Genomic DNA, 13440 nt, shown 5'->3' on the forward strand with positions numbered 1-13440 from the left:
GTTTTAGTGGCATGCTATGTATTAAAGCATAAAATTTAAACACACATTTCATCAGGAATTTTTGCAGTTACAGTGAATTAGAGAGATTTCTATGTTTGAACTACCCCCATCTCCTATGTTAGGGAGGGGCAGGAATTTTATAATTGAGATTATTATGGAAGAGTGTCCTGACATAACTGATTGACTTCTGTGATGTGCCTTGAAAGTTCAAATTCAAGGTGTGCACTTATTTCAGTCAGCTTATTCTGAATGTTTAAATAAGAAATACTATTTCTGGGTATTCTGAATAACTCGTTGTACATTTATTCCTAATAGTGAGCATTTGGACTAATGATGGATTACTAATGAGCATGTAAATGTACCACCTGATTACATTAATATATGATCTTCCATGACGAGGTCTGAAATGAACATTTCTAATATGTATTTCTTTTCCCCAAATGGCACTGTGGTGTATACTGAGCAGGACTGAGACAAGGGTGTTTTCTTAAGAGCCACTGATTTAGTCAATTATCAAAAATCACATTATAATAAATGCTGTTCTAAGAATTTTGATTAACCTTTAAATAAATGTTACTTTGGAAAAAAAATCTGCCAAATGTGTTAATGATAAATTGTGAAGTGGTAGTAATTGCAAGTATGGCTTTATAGATAATATAGTTAATTGATACCACCCTCTCAAACATATATAGCACATCAGCTGCTATGAGCCTAGATTATAGCAATGGTGTCTATGGCATTTTTGATACATTGAGGATGACATAAGTAAAATGGAAACTTAGAGTGCTCACCAGGGTCATTCTCTCATGGACATCTGATGCCCATGGTCAAGTAAATTTTTAATGACACATAGTCACTACACACCTTTCAGCCTTCTGAAGAGGTAAGTGTACATTGATCTGTCCTAATTAGCCTTGCAGAATACTTCAGACATCCCTGCAGGAACACTATTATTTAATAAAATGAGAGCTGTTTTTTTTTTTCACAAGCTCAGCACTTGCTCCTTGGAAGGCTGTATTGTTTTCTTCTGCTTTTTTTTTTTAAACTAAGGTCTCATGTCTCATGTTCATCCTTGTCTTTGTCTGACAATGTAGTATTAATGCAGCTGCATTAAAAAAAGTAAGCAAAATTAAGGAATGGGTCTGATTATGAAGGTTCATTGCTATTATAAGTAATCCATAGGGCACATGTCCATTCTTTTCCTAATGTATAGGGTGCTGACTGCATAAAATTACTTGAAAAGACATTAAGGGTGTACAAGCAATTCTGTTGAGGTGTGCAGTGGGATGCTTTTATGTTTGGCAATAAAGGTGGCTCTGGAATGCCTGATTCAAAAAACTGTAGCCAAATCAGTTTGTAGTTGCTTAAGACTAGAGATTTTTTTTTTTTTTTTTTTTTTTTGGTACTGGGGATTGAACTCAGGGCCACTCAACCACTGAGCCATATCCCGGCCCTATTTTGTATTTTATTTAGAGACAAGGTCTCACTGAGATGCTTAGTACTTTACTTTTTTTGAGAGGCTGGCTTTGAACTCTCAATCCTACTACCTCAGCCTCTCAAGCCGTTGGAATTACAGGCATGTACCACTGCATCCAAGAGAGACTAGAGAATTTATGTTGGGATATCTACTTCATTTGAGAGTTTAGTTTACATCTGTATTTAGGATCTAGAACAAAGAATCCCGAGTTTGCCCATTTTTGTAAAAAACCAAGCACTATTTATAATTTGCTGATAGGATTTGGAGGCAGAGGTGTTTCTAATACAGACACTTACTATAATTGTGAAGTTGGTTCCAAATGGGACACAGAACACATGGTGTTAAATCTTATCCACTGATAAAGTCTACAACCACAACTTCTTAGAGGTAGGAATGTCCCTTGGTGAACATTGTTCATTGGTAAGTGAATGTATTTGCTTTTAAGAAAAAGGAACAAGAAAGGACCCTGTCATGCCATTGGGCTGGCCATGGATGACAATATCTGGAGTTGCCCTTGTGTAGAGGGAAATCAATCATCTCTTTCTGCTGTTTTATGACCACCGAGTCAGCTGGAAGCTCCTCAAGTGCCCACTTATCTGCTTGCTGATACCTGAAGTTGCATACTTCGAGATTAAAATCTTTGGATTTTGCAAATATCTCTAAAAATTATAACACGTAATTTAAATTGTATCATTAGACTATACTGTGAATAGTCTTACTAGCTCTCTCTGGATAGCATGTTTCTTTAAAAACTTTAATTAATTTATTTATATGTGGTGCTGAGAATCGAACCCAAGTCCTCACACATGCCAGGCAAGTGCTCTATCACTGAGCCACAACACTAGTCCCTGGAGAGCATATTTTGAAAGGGGTTGGATAGAGAAATAGAAGCCCTCTAGTCACTGGAGAGTGAGAGGAAGTGCTTTTTAGCTTGAGGGAGATAGTGGGGAAATGTGGAAGATACTGAAAGAGGCGGCTTGAAACAAAACAAGATGATATTTATTTTCTTTATAGTATAGGAAAATCTCTAAAGAATGTCAGACTTTCTGAATATAGTTTTGAATATATCTTGGTTGAAAAACTGAAATATTTTTCAATTTTATTGAGGTACAGATACTTTCTTTGAATTACCCAGTTCAATTATTCAGGATTTTTTTTTTTTAAATAGCTGCTATGTGCTAAAAAGTGTATTGGACGAAAAAAGACACGTTTTTTCCACCCATAATGTTTTATTACACACTATGTTCTTCCCTGCAGGTAATAGAAAACACAAGTCCAAATGGCTTTAGTTAAAAGCAAATTTGTTGCCTCACTCCACTGAAAGTCCAGAGGGAGGGTGGATTCAGGGTCAGTTTAACCCAGTAGTTTGGACTTAGTTTTCCTTTCATTGTTTGCCCTCTCTGGGGATCAGTTTCAGCCATGGCTGGGTGGGAGATGGCTATCAGGAGGCTTTATAGAAGAGCTAGAAAAACCTTCCCAGAAGCTTCCAAGAAAACTTTTCTTTGATTTTATTAGTCCAAGAGACTGAGATTATGCTGAACCAGTGGATTTAGATGTATGGTTCAATGAACAGTACGGAAGGAGAGGCATCTACTCCCAACTAGTGCAGGTGGAGGAAGAATTCTTTGCAGTGTGCTGCTGAAACTGAATCCAAGAGGATGAGAAGCAGTGAGGAGGAAGGAAGGGCATTGCAGGAATGAAGGCATTACGTGCCAAGACACAGAAGTAGAGGCACAGTGCATAAAACAGCTACCTTACTCATTCTTAGGTCTTAGCTGCACCTTGGAGATTTCACAGATCCTTTCTGTGGCATCACAGTTCCCTGTATTTGTCCCATCTTAACTGTCCCCACCCTTCATCTTACTCATTCTACTATTTATTCTCTCCACTAGACACTGGGAGGGTACAGTCTGTTTAATTCTCTCCGTTCCTAATGCTTACTTAACACAGTATCGAGAACATAGTAGATGGTTAATAAATATTCATCAAATGTGTAAATGAATGTGAAATTTATTATAATTTTAATAACTGTCAGCACATGGATCTGGTAATTTGTATATTGGTAATAATAATAATAACTTTCATGACCCTGATTAGATTTCTTATAGAGACTTAAGAATTCTGGGTTTTTGACTCTGATATGACCAATTATTTTGAATAGAATTTTCTGAAGCACAATTATGTGTTTTCATACACAGTATGATCCCAGAGCAGGAAAAGACCTTAAGTGTCATCAAGACTCTTACTTGGTGCATGAATAAGTGTTTGTGTCTTTGGGGACTGAGTCTTGGCTCACCACATTCTTCAAAATATTAACCCCAATGTGTAAAGCTCCAGTTCAAGTGACTTTCTTATGTTTCCTCTAGGTTTATCATTTTTAAATTTTTAGATTGAAATCTACAAATTATTTTATTGACATTAGTCAGAAATCACATATAGGTCTGCTTTGTTTTATGCATTCTCCACTTGAGAGAGTCATATACTGAAATGAATTAGAAAAAATGTCTTTGGATAGAGTTGTATACCCAATTGTATCTGCTGCTCACTATCATCAGCGTTATGATCTGCAAATATGATGCATGAAATGTATTAAAAAGGTTGAGGGTGTAGCTCATGGGAAAGCATGTGCTAAGCATGTGCAGGGTCCAGGATTCAGTCCTAGCACTACCCCTTCCAAATACACACACACACACACACACACCACTTAACTTGGGGGGAAAGAATATAAGAACAGAAGACAATATGATGATATATCATGATGAAATTCAACCCCAAAGTCTATTTGTGATTTGGGGGGGCAGCCTAATTGTCTACTGTGCCTTTAAAGCTAAGACATAGCTTGATGTTTTCCCCATAGTCTGTCACACATCTGTCATGTGTAGTCTTCCTAGATACCTTTTGAATTTATTTATCCTTACTAATTTGATACCTCTTAGTGTATTCCGTACAGTGTCATTTAGACAGACTGGCTTTATTATGATTTCATTTATCTTACTTAACTTTCTTCAGATGACAAAAAATTTTAAAAATGGAAATCCTTTTTTATTTATTATAAATATTGCTTACACTTTTTTTGCCCTACCTGTAATGTATTTGAGACATTTCCCATTGGAATATATTTTTGAGTGGCTCATGGAGCATCACATCTATTATAACCTGGAAGTTTCTTCTTCCTGGATTAAGCTATGTGGACATGATAATGATAATGAGAACTGAAGAATGATACCACTTCATTTTTCACTTAGTATTGTCATCATGGATAGCATCCTCTTTTTTCTTTTTTAAAAAATGTCATTAAGTGTTTTATTGTCATTAAGAATTAATTTTATAAAGATAAGTTATGATTATATGGTTATGTGTAAGAAATGGAAAAGATCTTTATAATTAACTCATGCCTCAAACGATTTTATTTCTCGTGTAACCATCTTAACATGATAGGAGGCATATTTAATTTAAGGGAATAAAGTAGATGAGTGACTTGAGTCATTGCAAAGGAATCTTGTTTGGGACATCTCCTGCTTTGCAATCCCGGGAAGGAAAATGAAATAACTTTTATGGAGAAGCCCTTTTGAGCATCTGCTGTTTTTCCCTAGAATCTTTGGACTTTTTCAAAGTCTTGGGAAAATATCTTGTCTATGCTTTCCCTTACACAGAGAAGGGGACCTGGACTTCCTGAGGTTAAGGGACTTTCCCAGAGCTCTGTATGATTAATGAGCCTGCAGAAGAGGCAGGGTGGTGCTTGTGTCTCCTGGTTCTCAGAGCTTTGGATGTGCTTTGCACAATGCCATGTTGCTCTCTAGGATTCTTCCATTTTAAAGAAATGTAACCTAACATGAGAAGCAAAATTCTTTTGCATGGATTCATTTAAAAAAACAACAACATTACACTGATTTTATAGTTGTACAAGTAGCGGTTTATTGACTTCAGAAAATTAAAGTTAAGTCCACAAAATACTAAAGAAAATATATTTATAATTTTAACAAACAAACTTGTTCAGGAAACTTTTCCGATCTAAGTTTGCCTCCCGAAGCCCAGACTCCTTTCATTAAGAAAGCAGGTTGAGGCTGCTCCATCAGGCTGTGCATGGTGTTTTTCTTCTCTGAGAGCTCAGGAGATTGGCACTACTCCGCAGTAGTGTCACAGCCCGCAGTCATTTAATGCCTCTTCTTGTGAGGCCAGGATTCCACGCCCAAGTGCATTTAGTAGGTCAGTACAGTAATTTTAAATGTCTTTCTTTCAATCTTTTGCCATCTTCAATTATACCTTTCCACCCTACTATTTGTGTAATTTTCTTCTGTCTGAAGTCTCTTTACTGTTGTTCTCTATTGCACAGCATGACAAATTACCCATCAAGCCATATCTTTTCAGCCCAGAAATGCGCAATAACACGGAGTCATGGCATTATCGCATGTTGTGCACTTTATTTCCTCACAGTTCATTCAAGTGTGTCACTTTATTTTCCTGGCTTCCTTTTGTCATCATGGAGATTAACCATTTTATCCTTCCTAAACTTTCGAAACAATTAGAATTTCATTATAGTGGGAGCTGAGAGTGAATGCTTGCTCAGTACTGTGTGGAGTATACTTTTCATATTATCAGTGGCAAAATTAAAGCCATGAATCCTGAGTCCTTTGCGAAGGAGAGACTTTAGAGGTTATTATACAGCTGAGTAACCCAGGCTCTGGACAAGAGAATTATTTGAGGCTGAGGTCACCAAACACATTAACAGTAAGAAGCCATTTAGTATGACATTGAGTACCTGATTCTTATATTCTTGTGGGAATTAGGAAGCTCACTTGAACCCATGTATTCTGTAAACAAAATCTTTTTCCCCCCTCTTAGCTTTGGCTAAATACTAATAGTATACAGTGTGCAATGAGATACAATAGACATTGCAACCATGTGTTGGAAAAATCAATTGGTATTGATGCTCTAATCAGTGTGGCTGCAGCTAGTATATAGACACACCACCGGAAAGGGTGATTAAAATCTTATTCAAAAGCATTAAAAAACCCCCACAACGTTTAGACGTTTAGATCACTGTTCAGAGTGATTGCTGTTTTTCTGGGATACTAGGTGAGCTGGCTTGCCAGTGATATTTATATATTCTGCTAGATTTGTTTAGCTGTTTTATGACTGTGTTAAATTTAAAAGTTCTTTAACCTTATATCCTTGCAGGATATAGGACAACAGTTGTTGGAAAACCAACAAAAAGTTCAAAGCTCTTTTGTTACAGCCAACTTAAGAGTCTCCTAGGCAGTGAGTTCAAGGTAAATGTGAGAGGAAAGGTAGAGAAAGGAAATGGGTTAGTTAAAATTGAGCTTTAGGACAGGGATTGCAGATCAGTGGTAGAATGCTTGCCTCACATGTTTAAGGCACTGGGTTCAATCATCAGCACCACATAAGAATAAATACATAAAATAAAGCTTTAGTATAAAAACACTTGGTAAAGAGGTTGAGAAGTCAGGAACAAGAGAAGGAACACTATGGCTATGAATTTGAAAAAAATGGGAGGAAAATAGCCACTAAGAACCACTGCATGGCAAAGGAGTTTTTCAGAATTTAAATAATGGAACTATAGTATCCTAAGGTAGGATTTCCTACCCATGAGCAAGTAATTAGCTAAAAGTGTTAGCTGAAAACCATTTTAGGAAAAATGAAGGAAGAAAAGAGATGAGCTACAAAAGGTGGTTGTGTTCACAAAACTTTACTTTCTTATCTAGATTCATATTTTCCTGTGAACAGCTTTAGATTGAATTAGAATAAGATATACTCCATTTTTTTTGTATAAATATGTCAGAATAAACCCTACTGTCATGTATAACTAAAAAGAAAAAAATAAAAGAGCCAAGGTTGCTATAGTCACTCAGAATGGAGACCACATAGGGTGAAGAAGAGGACTGTAGGGAAATATATATACATATATTTTTTTCAACATATATATTTTTTCAATATATATATATATACATATATATATATACACATATATATTTCAATACATATAGATGTATTAATTTTAATTATTTTATAAACAGGAAAAAGCTGGATATCTGATATAAATCTAGGTATAGAAGTCCTGCCTTTTAATCTCTACCCATCTTTGACACATACCTGAGTTCTAGTCTAGAGTCATCAGAGTAGAACTAGAAGATGGGAAGGGGTCAAAAACATGGAATGTGTCTTTAGAAATAGTGACTGTCACAGAAAAGGCAAGATGATTTTATGAAGACAAATTGCTCTTGAAAGTTGGGGAAGACTGAACACTGTAAGTATTTAGCAGTAATTTAAAAAAAAATCTTCTAGTGTTCCCAAATATGATTTTAACCAGCAGCTAGTAACTTAAACATTTTTTTAAGAAAGGAAAATGAAGGAATTTTGGGGAACTAAAGTGGAAATGGCAACAAGAATTTTAGCCTGGAGAGAACTTTCTAATTTTCAAACTATGTGTGCTTTTCCATGTGCTCATCACGAACTACTCACAAATTAAATAGGGAAGAAGTTATTAAAAATCCTTTAAAAGACAGGGCATGTGAGACTGAATAGAAATTTACCTGAAGTGATGTAAGCATGTGGATAAAGCAGCACTAGAATAAAGCCTCTGGAACTCTGCTGTTTCACATGATAGCAGCTAGCCACATGGGGCTACAGAACCCTGGAAATGTACCTACTATCTGAGATATACTATATGTGTAAAACACATACCATATTTCCAAGATTTAGAGCAAAGAAAAAGGAATACAAAATATCTTATTGCTAATCTTTAATATTGTTTATATTGCATTATGGATCCTATTGGGTTAATAAAACATTATTGAAACTAATTTTATCTCTTTTTGTTAACTTTTTTTTTTTGGTATAGCTATTAGAAAAATTATAATTACTTCTGTAGCTTGCATTGATAGCTTGCATTCTATTTCTAAGGGTATTCTGGGCACCTCATTCAGTACTTTGCCAGAAAAATAAAAGGAAGAAAGAAAAGAGGGATAGCTGGGTGTAATGGATTTGAAGCAAAGCATTTGACCTTCAATGATAAGAGTGTGTCTCAATTATATCCATCATTTTCAATTCAGCTTATTAAAACACCATCAAGTTCCTAATTTATAAGAGTGGTCCTAAGTATTATGTTGAGCATACTTTTGAGGAGAGGGGAAAAGAATCCCAAAGGAATATATTTCTGGGATTTTCTAACCAGATCCATGTGGAAGAAAGCATAAAAAAGATTTTTCTCAATAGATTTTGGCAAATCTGTTCTAAAGAAACCATAACTAGTGTAGAGGTGAGGAACCTGAGATTTTCTTGGCTGGGTTGGTATTCTAGTATCAGGCATCCAAGGGCATTTTGGCATCTGCACAGAGGGAGTATTCCTGGTCTGTTGCATAAGCATGTCTGAGCTGACTCCACCCACATGGAGGAGGACCTTGGCTGAGGATAGACCAATGAAGCACATTAAGGAAGAGCTGTATGAAAAATGCATCACAGAGTAGAAATAGGGAAATATTGAAAACGTAATGAGCCATAAGGTCTCTGTCATCATTTCTTAATAGGAACGTTGTTAAATAACACTGGTGTGTACGGTAGGCTATGTATAATTTAGTACAACCATCTTTTATGAGCTTTATGGCCATACACACCTAATTCTTGAGGAAAGGACTGGTCCTACTATTGTCACTTACAACACACTTTACTAATTACTGATGTAGATTCAAGCCTCGGGAAAGGTCCATAATTTTATGGTAACACTTTTCAAAACTTAGAGCAACAAAGGAAGATTGAGAGACTACTGCAGATTTTCAAGGTTGGAGCCGAAGAGGGGACATACTCTCATGTGATATTCGAACTGAAATTCCGCTTCAAGATTCTAGTTCTATTTGAAATCTGTCATTTTAAAATTAATAACTGTTTTCCTTTAATACAGTCTGTGTAAAGAAACGCAATCCACTTATGAACAGTTCTCCTTCCTTTCCAGATACATGGAAATTCACTACTGTTGCTGACAAACAAAATGCCACAAGATTTGTCATACAAATCACATTATAAGAGGTTCCAAAAACTTGACAACGTTGACAGTTGTTTTCAGCAAATGGCTGCTTTACTCTGTACTGTCAATGTTGATGTCCTTGTGCACATGTAAAAGAGCAATGTGATTAAGGCAAGCTTGTCCACGCTATATCTGAGCCAAGTTTTCCGTCTCCGCGTGGCACTGAAAGATTGCTCAGCTGTTGCAGATAAGGCAGGAATAGCTAGCAGATTTCTGCCATTTAGAAAAAAAAAAAAAAAAAAAAACATTCTCTGGGCATGCATTTCTGTAGGAATTTACCAACATCTGCTGCTGACCTAAAGTTTTCTATAGAAGTAGCATATTTAATTTATATAAGTAGCTCACAATGATATTGGTCAAGACTCATTTCCTGAGCAAATAATGAGATGCGTTCACCAAGAAGAGATAGGTTGAAGTTGAATAACATATACATTCTTTAAATTGTCATTGGAACTTCAGGCCTCTTACTTTTTTGGCCCGTCCTAAATTTATTTTCTGCATGTTCTCTAAATTATATTTCGGTAGAGAAACTTTTTAGAAGAATAAAGAGCTAAGAGATTTTGGTGATTCCACAGAAGGCCTACACTTCACACTTATCTTTTTTTTATAGGCTCTCTGAAAATGTTTGATTTTTGGAAGCTAATTTATTCTGGAAGAATTTTGTAGTTGAATTTTAGTGTGATTTAAAATTGTCATATGTGCTATCCTTAAAAGAACATACAGGATTTAGGTATTTCATGTTGTCAAGGTAACTTTGATAATCTTTAACTCCTTTGATTTTGGGCATCAGCTTACTCACCACTATTTACGGATGGGATGCTCATTTTAAAATTTGTTGTTTGTCTATATTACTCTTTGTTTCTCTTGAAATATAAATGCTCTTCAGGTAAAAATATAAGACTTTTAATTTCATCTTGACAACCCAGACCTGCCTTGTAATAATGCATTTGTTGTGTGATTCATCTATTCTTATTCTTGGTCACCTTCTAGTACAGCTGCATGCATTAACTGTCTGACTTGTCTTTGAAAATCTTAAGCCACATTCTTTGGAACAGTTGCTTCATGTTGGTTGAAATTCTCGGTGGCACTTTTTTCCATTCACAGGAGCCAACAGCCTCCATAGCAGACACATAGTTTCCAAGAACTTAGGCATGGTTCATGATTCCTGAATCTCAAAAATTTCTTTTAGGAATTGGAATACCATGTTCACTGTCTGAAACTTTTGGGCTCCAAATTATAATAAAGAAATGTAAAAAAAGAGAAATTTACATTTATGTTTTGAAGTTAAAGTAGCACACACAATTTGAAATTTTTTTCATTCTTACAGCTTAGCAGAGAGATAGAATTTGAAAACCCACTAATAAAAAAATAATCCATTGGCCATGAGTAAGTAAGTAGTTAAAATATTAGCTAACAATATTCTTGCAGGAAAAATTAAAGATGAAAAGATTTGTGAACCAGAAACGTGGGTGCTTTTATGAAACAACTCTTATTGTCTAGTCTAGATTCACATTTTCCTGTGAACACCTTTAGGTTGTACTAAAAATATAGCAACTGAAAGTTCAAATTTTAAGTCCCAAATTACTGCCTTTCAGATCCATTGAGACATCTAAAAAATGGGTCAAGGTAACAATGCATAATTTGATAAGTTAACAAAAAAGTTGCTAATGGAAATAAAATGAAAATCAATATAATTGTGATAACCTTTAACATCTGTCTTGTTTCTACTGTCAGTTATACATTTTAGGAAGTATAAAAATCTTTGTGAAATATTTGCAACAGCAAGCTCTTTATTTTCAAGTAGCAAATGGAGAAGAAAGGAGAAATTTACCATACAGTGTTCAGATGAAGAAACAGGTTAAAAATATGAGCAGTCAAAAAAAAAAAAAAGAGTAAATACAGAAAATCAGAATGTGTATCAATAGATAAGAGCACGGAGGCAGGAAAACCATGGATATGCTCTGATTTTTGCTGCCAATTTTCATTTCAGAAAAGTTTACAAATTTTTGTTTTGTAAACTTTCATTAGGGTTATATTGATAATGACTTTTTGTACTTGGAAGAGATCATAGACTGAAAATAAAATGATAATTTGTCATTTATGAGCTTTATGAAGTTCTGGTCTTAGTTTTTTTTTTTTTTTGGTATTCATTTTATTTCCAATTACAGAAGTTTATAATCTATCTGGCACTCAGATCTTCTCACTGTCACTATCTTTCTGAAGCTTTGGTTCAATCCATTTATAGTCATTGATAGACAAGAGCCAAGAGTGTGACGAAAATAAAACCATTGTTTGTGTATATAGTTTAAAAAGAAATTCATTTCTTTGAGCACATACTTATAATAATTATATTCTTCAATAAACTTTTTGAACTTACCTTCTGACCCAATAATGCTCAGGAAGTGAGGATAATTTGTCTTTCATGGTCTTCTGTGGAATATCAGAGATATCACGGAACCAGTTCAAACAGTTGCACTTCCCACCACCTCATCCTTCTTCAAAGCCATAAAACTCTACTTTTCAAGGTGACTAGATTTACTAGATTGTGAAGGCTTCTCATTTGTTTTTGAACTTTCATATGATACTGAGAATTTCATGAGACAAAAGTGATGCTATCAATCATGCTATAAATTCTTATATGAAAGTTTTATTATGTTTTCCTGGAATGTTCAAGATAAAGTCCCTTTTACTGAATATTTCTAGAGTTGGGAAATATTTTACTGATTGATTGGTTTCTATGTCATTTGAGTGTAGTGAAAAATACTAGCCACATTTTGGAAATAAAATCAAGTATAAAATAAGTGGCCTCTTGTGGACTGAAGAATCTTTCTATCAGTGCCTAAATCTCTCATGAGAGGTCTAGGACCACTCTGCTATGACCATATTTCTGGAGATTGGTCAAATGTACAAAGACTTGTAAAAAGAGTGAAGGTAGATGGTAATTAGGTACAGAGCTAAAAATTGTGTTTTTAACTTTTTAAATTGTGTTTTAATTCTTTGGAAAAGTTTGTCAAATGTGGCAAAGAAGCTACAATGGTCTGCTGTCATCTACAGGATAAAGTAGTACATAAAAAAACTTCATGCATCATCTAGTTTTCAGACTCACTTACACCACTTCTTCATAGCAACACCAAGCTATGGATTACCAAATATTAACCATAATCTGATTATAGCTGGACTCTCTTCCTCCAAGAAAGCATTACGGGTTTTGTTTACCTTAGAAACAAGTATTTGTCCTGTGAAGATAGATCCCAAATGATGTCTCCTCAAAGAAATATCCACTGACCATACCAGGAAGTCAGTAGCTCCCTCAGTTTCTTGCCAGTTTTGACATTTATCCATGCTCTCTCACCTTGTTGAGTACTTGAAGGTAAGTTTTATCACTCAAGTAAGACTGTGAATCTTTGAGTGTAGGGATTACATATATACTTAAAAAAATTTCTTGGACTTTGAGAGAAACTATATAACTGTTTTTTAAAGGAAGTATACCTTTGTATAATATCTGTCACATATCGTCAGAATATCCCACATGAGGCAGGTTGAAAAATCTATTTACACAAGGAAACTCTCCATGCATACCATTGACATTCAAGAGCCCCTATAAGGTTCGTTTACCTTGAATAATGTGTTTGCTTTCTTGACAATTCAGATTGTGAGCTAATACTACTACTTTTATCATCACACTTCATAAGAAAGAGTTACTTCAGGTACATCTTGACTCATAGAGAAGTATCAAAACCCCCATTTTCATTTGAAAGTCTTCATTTAATTCAGAACTAAAATTGGTAGAGGAAATGAACAAGAAGATTGACACACTAATGCATCCTATAACAAGTCAGTATTTCAAGCATAGAGACCATAGTTAAGAATCAAAGTAAAAAGGAGCTAGAAATACAAAGAGAAAAAAAGGGGAAAAGAGACCTTT

At 35.0% G+C, this 13440-nt stretch overlaps 1 long non-coding RNA gene across 1 annotated transcript in view; it reads left to right on the forward strand.

Moving 5' to 3' along the window:
• The window catches only part of LOC107152341, a 38355-nt gene that overhangs the window by 22889 nt on the left and 2026 nt on the right, over positions 1-13440 (forward strand). The gene's annotated exons all lie outside the window — the stretch shown is intronic.

This window comes from Marmota marmota, unplaced genomic scaffold (genome assembly GCF_001458135.2).
Source record: "Marmota marmota marmota unplaced genomic scaffold, marMar, whole genome shotgun sequence".
Lineage (NCBI taxonomy): Eukaryota > Metazoa > Chordata > Mammalia > Rodentia > Sciuridae > Marmota > Marmota marmota.